Here is a 6,305-nt window from a genome sequence, read left to right on the forward strand (position 1 = left end):
ACCACTCCTTCACAAGTGTGGTCTTTCTTCCATGGATATGAAAATGATACTTAAAAGGGAACATCTCAGATAAGCAAAAGCTCAAGCTCATTTTACAGAGCTTGGAAAATCGTAAGCAATTGCTAGCAAGAACTAGCAAAAGGTATGTTTTATGCATACGTCTTTAAGCAAATGCTTGCAGGCCCGTAGCCAGGATTTTTCAAAGGGGGGGGGGGGGGGTGCGGTCACTAAAAAAACGGACCTTCGGTACCAATACCAATGATGACACACACACACACACACACACACACACACACACAATTATATATATATATATATATATATATATATATATATATATATTCTTTGGACGACCGAACTACAAAAGTTGTATAAGAATTTGCGCGCGAAGCGCGCCGCTAATTGTGAATTTTGACTGTTTTAATGACGTTTTAAAGTCTCGAGGAAATTTGTATTTTTGTCTGTTGCATGCAATCGCGTTACGGTATTTCATCTAGGAAATAGTAAAAACTCATTTTGCCAGGAATTTGCAAATTTTAATTGTGTTCGAGACTCTGCGCGCGTAGCGCGCCGCAAAATTGAGAATAGTGATTTTCCTGGTGTTGTTTTAACTTTTATTTTTTCTATCGTATACCCGCGTTAGCAGGCCTGAAGCCAGGATTTTTAAAGGAAGGGGGGATTGCGTTAATTAACAAAACGGTCCTTTGATACTGTCCCGGGAGGGGTAGCGACAACTAAAAGGTGGACACCATGCTCATACATGGACTTTCAAAATGGCCCCTAAACGAGTAATGATCATATGATATTTTCGGGCCTTAAAAACAAGTATTCCTTAAATGTTTCCTGCACCCTAAAGAAGTACTTCATCATGATTGAACAATACCATTTTCCCAAATTTCGGCCTTTTTGATACCCTTTGATTGTATACGCTCGTACATCACACTTTCCATCTAATCCGTGAGAAAAAAAACGACCCCTATTACGCGTTTTCTTTAGCGAGTATGGTCACGGTGTCCACCTTTCAGTTGGAGTTTTCCATCCCATTGGATGTTGTTTGGAAGATGAAACATTCACTTTACTATACAGTATATCAGCCGTTGGTATGCGAGTTTGTCAAAAACGAAAATAAATAAGAAAATTTTTAAAACAAAATGAATTGTAAATGTGAACCATTTATATTTTGCCTCCTTGTGGTAGGATATTTCCAGCATTTCCGAACTTTCAAATAATCATTTTAGATTAAATAATATTAAAGGTAGTAGATCCGTTTCGCAAACATCTCCAATATCAGTCAAATGTCATATTAACCATCATGCTAAGAAGGTTTTCTTTGTGAAATTTGGAGGTCAGTGAAATTCAAAAATTAAACATCCGTTAGCCATTGGAAGAAGTTGAGTGCAAATTCAGACCTCAGGCTTAGTGCTCAGATGTTTCCTATTTGATTTGATCTGTCTTACTGTGCACACTAAGATACATACTGGAATGGTTATTTCTTATTTATTAAATTATAGTAGCATATCATTCCTTTACAACATTATTTCAGTCGATTACCTGTGTACAACACGTGTATATAAGCGCCCGATTGCAGACAGCAGGTGGCAAGGTGACCGTTGCAACTACTTACATTATTACCACCTCCGAAGGAAATGCACCAGTCCGACTACAGCCATCATCGAAAAATGAGATGGAATGTGGAATGTATTTGGTCGTTTTTGCTCCCAAACTTAACAGTTATGTTGTCAATAAGGCTGCTACGTATCTAGATAATGTCTCACATACAACTTTATCTGGATATTGCGTTGAAAATGATATTTGGCGAGAAACAAAAGCTTGAAATCACAGGAATTCACATTGCTGACAACGGCAGACAGTGAAGGTCAACGGCTCAAATTTTCGTTGGTAGTCTCGTCACGTGATAGTTCTGTATGGATTGTACACGTTCCCTATGACAGCAATTGTGAATGGGTAGTCTAGCTTTACTGCAAATTTGCGTCAGGACTGCTCAACCAATGGACAAGATTCTTATGTCACAAAAATGGGCAGAACCTCTACTTTCTGAAACCGTGCGCCCCAAGTTTGTGCGATCTTCCGTTCTCGAGATATCCCGTCTGGAAGAATTGCAAGACGGCAAAATATGCTCAAATTCGTCAAATTTGGACTGTTCGCCATAGACAGTTCTACTCATAAGGTACTTTTCTGATCTAATTTGCGTCACTGCTACAAATGTTACAATAAAGATATATACACATAAATAATCCCTAAAGTGTCCACTTTCAGAATCCGGGCGCCCCAAGTTTGCTTCTTAAACAGTTTAAAAGTTATGGCAGATTTTGTGGAAAAATGCGTCGATTTTTGACCCGTTTTACGTGTTGTAGCGTTCGCGCGGAAGCGCGGCTTCGCAGATGACCGAAAGTTTTCAATATGTAATAGCTCGCACAAATTGATACATAATATTTGTGTTTGTGTGCATGGGGACGATCCGATGGTTCATACAACAAAAGGGTTTCGTACAATTATTTTCAACATTGTTAAACGTACTCTTCCACATTTACGTAGCATATAATGTGTCTTTATATTTATGTGGATTGCTATCTTGAGAATTGCTAAAAACCGTTATTATGAAAAAGTGGACCTTTCAGAATTTGGGGGGGGGGGGTGCGTACGCACCCGACGCACCCCCCTGGCTACGGGCCTGGCTTGGTCTCTAAGCAATTGCTTGCGGGCAGCAAGCAATTGCTTGGGCTTGCTAGCAAAAGCTTCTTCTCACAAGCAATTGCTTGTTTTTAAGCATACGGATTCGAGTAAAAGGCTAGCACAAGCAATTGCTAGCGTTTATGCATCCGGCCCATTGGAATGACCTCTCCCCCGAAATAAAAAGCTGCTCGTCTTTATATTCCTTTAAACGCAAATTAAAAGAGTCTGTATTGAGTGCATATCTTGCAGAAACTGAATAATTGTAATGTCTTATGTAATATTGTGGTATGTTATTGTCCGACCAAACATTCTTGTCAACACGCTGCAGATTCCATTTTGGGTCTTGCTGTCAGGCTTTTATCAATTATCAATTCCACATTCTACTTCGCTTCCCTCTCTTCCCCTTTCCCTCTTTATCTCTCTAACTTTCTATACAGAGCTTGACGGCGGACACCAAATGGCTTGATCCTGTACATGTTACTTCTTGTGTCTTACTGATCATATCCTGGCGATAGCTTTAATGCAACAACAGTTTATAGTATATATACCAAAGTAGGCTTTATGATTATGCAAATCATGTATGCTCCTGAAACCAATGATAGCTCGGTCACACTAATAGTTCACATTTTAGTTTTTTTTTCTTATTTGGCACCCTTACATCATCTGGTCTTATCTACTATCCGTTCTCCGTTTCTCTTTCACAAACACTGATTATACTCGGGGCTTACAGCCAAACAAGCTTGCTTTCATGTAGGTCCCGCCATACTTTTCTCTGATCAACATATAATTACTATGTTATCACCATGTATATTGTTGTGTTTTGCACATTGTTTACAAGGTGAAAGAATTTGTTTGATTTCTGTTATAATGTCCATAAATTAGAAGTATGGAAATAAAATGAATTGAGTTGAATTGAATCATTGCGAAGACACAACTTTGATAAATCCTCAACGAAGGAGCACATTTAACTTCTGAATAGCAGGGCCCCTAAAGGGGGTCTATTAAAAAACAAATCGAAAAAGATAACAAAAACAATGAAATCCAATGACTGCTTATACTATCTATAGTTAGGCCTATCAAAGGGGATGTCATGGGGGAAGAGGGGAAGTGATCCTTGATCCAATCAATCATGAAAATACCCCCCCCCCACACACACACACACACACGCACACACACACACACACACACACACAATGTTTCTGTCTTTGTTCCCTTACTGTGTCTGGTATTGGCGACCATAGTCTGGTTTCCAGACCCTTTGCCAACTGGACTCCGCGGCGACGAAATCGCCGTCTCGCGACGAAGTCGCCGCCTTTGCCAGTTTTCGACGTTGAGGGTGTCAAAATCCTGAATAGCGAAATAGTATGAGCAGAGGGTCTGGAAACCAGACTAGGGCGACCAAAAGTGTCAGACATTAAGCTTGTTCATTTGATCTTCCATAAAGTTATTTCTGGCCCGGTTAGCTAAAACAATTTCACTCATTACGAGGCATGTATCAGTAAAATCTCCTGATTTCATAACTCGACTGAATTCATTGATTGTTTCTTCAAAATTAGAATAAAAACATTTCAATCCATATACTATAATCATAATTATTTGCACATCGTTTTATCAAGCGTGACCAACACATTTCTCTTACATGACGAAAGACATTAAAACAATTCAACAAAATATGATGAGGTACGATTTCCAAGATACACAATCTTAACCCTATCAAGTCCAAGCTATTTTGACCCCTGGCAGGCCCAAGGGGGGGGGGGCACATTGTGCCCCCCCCCCCCCATATAACTTTGTTTATTATTTGATGTATCATTGTCATATTTGGCACATGGGTAGATTAACTCATACTCTACATTTGAATTTTCTCAAGGTAACCCATGGAGGGCGCTATTTACCAAAATATAAAGAAATACATAGGAAATATGCTTAAAACATGATTTTTCTGTATAATTTCTTCATCCCAATTATATATGTCTTATTATAGATCAATCATTTTCATATTTGCCACAAAGCAAGTAGAATTTAATTATTTGTTATGATTGAAATTTCTCAAGGTCACCACGTAGGGGCGCTATTCATATCAACATAAAGAAATACATAATGAGACCTGAGATGAAATGTTTGGGATTGGTACATGTATAGTTATGACATTTCATATTTGCATAATAGTGGAACTTTGAGATTGCAAATTGATAATATGATAAACTAATGATATTAGAGGCACAACTTGGGTGAAGGAATCAAAATATCACAAAATAGAAGGGCAATCTTTAGAAAATATTATTGTTTTCAATTATCTCTATCATCTCTATTGTTTTATGCCTTTGTCACATAAAAACAAAGGAAATAATAAGAAAAAATTTCCAGGACCATAATTACTTAAAATTTTGCTCCTTCAGCAAATTTCAGCCAAGAAACACCCATTTCATACACTGTAATGCTGTTAAATGAAACGGGAACAGAAAAAAGATGCAAAATCTGAGTGACATGGTTGTCAGTTTGTGGTTGCCATGGCAACCAGCAACATCAAATATAACTAAATTATATATCAAAATGTTTGCAATAAGATTTTAGGTAAAGTCACCAAATTTGGTTGAAATCGGATTAAGGGCGAAGGAGTAGTAAAGGATAATCTGGTAGGGGGGCACAATGTGCCCCCTTGGGCTTTATAGGGTTAAACATGTTAAGATTTGGAACTTTTTATACACTTATTAAAAGAAAGATTTGCTTCATAATGCATGTAATAATTCATATTTGCAGAGTAAAAACAACGAAGACAATTAGTTCCGTTCATTACACTTCATCTAACAATGTCTAAATTGAAATAGCTTAAGTTTTTGTTGTATCTTGTATCATGGGTATACCTAGATTACACATTTCCTTTCTCCGTCTCTTGTAATTATCATGCCTCAAGTTGCTCGGCTGTCATTGACGAAATAGTGAAATGTCAGAAAAACAAAATAGTAAAGGTGTCATCAAACTCGGACATAGAGTGAAATACTAGTGATTGAATCTCAAAAATGAAGTTCCCTATTCTCCCGAGTCAGTGATATTTAGTCGCATTCAAAATCATTCAACTTTTGTAATCATACGTCTCTAAATCTAATCGTCTCTGTCTCTAAATAGACAGTGTGCAAAACGTTCACAAAGTTTCTTCTTTGATATAAAATATGATTTTAATCATATTTTGTGTGTACAATCCAAGGGGAGAGCTGTAAGTGATGACATCCCTTCTATTCTTCTGTGCAGTGAAAACTTCAAGATTCCAGAACTTTCTTATCTTTTACGTCAGAACATCGGCTTATACAGAGTGTACATATCGCAGAGTTTACTTCTAGACAATTCTGACATGCTCGGATACAAACGGGCATAATTCTGCCGATGCGAGATGTGAGTCAAAACAAGCTTGAGGTATACGATAGAAAACTGAAGTTATCCAGTTTGAGAGATACATGTATACTTTAGTTAGGCGACATGATGTCCTATAGATACGAGTAGACGTAAAGAGCAACATTCCAGCTTTTGGTTACATTTCAACAAAGTTCTCTCTACACTAACATCATGACATGATCGCGAAAATGGATATTCACGTACGCAATAAACTGTATGTT

Source organism: Diadema antillarum, unplaced genomic scaffold (assembly GCF_040938485.1).
Source record: "Diadema antillarum isolate AM-2024a unplaced genomic scaffold, OU_Dant_1.0 seq00002239_RagTag, whole genome shotgun sequence".
NCBI lineage: Eukaryota > Metazoa > Echinodermata > Echinoidea > Diadematoida > Diadematidae > Diadema > Diadema antillarum.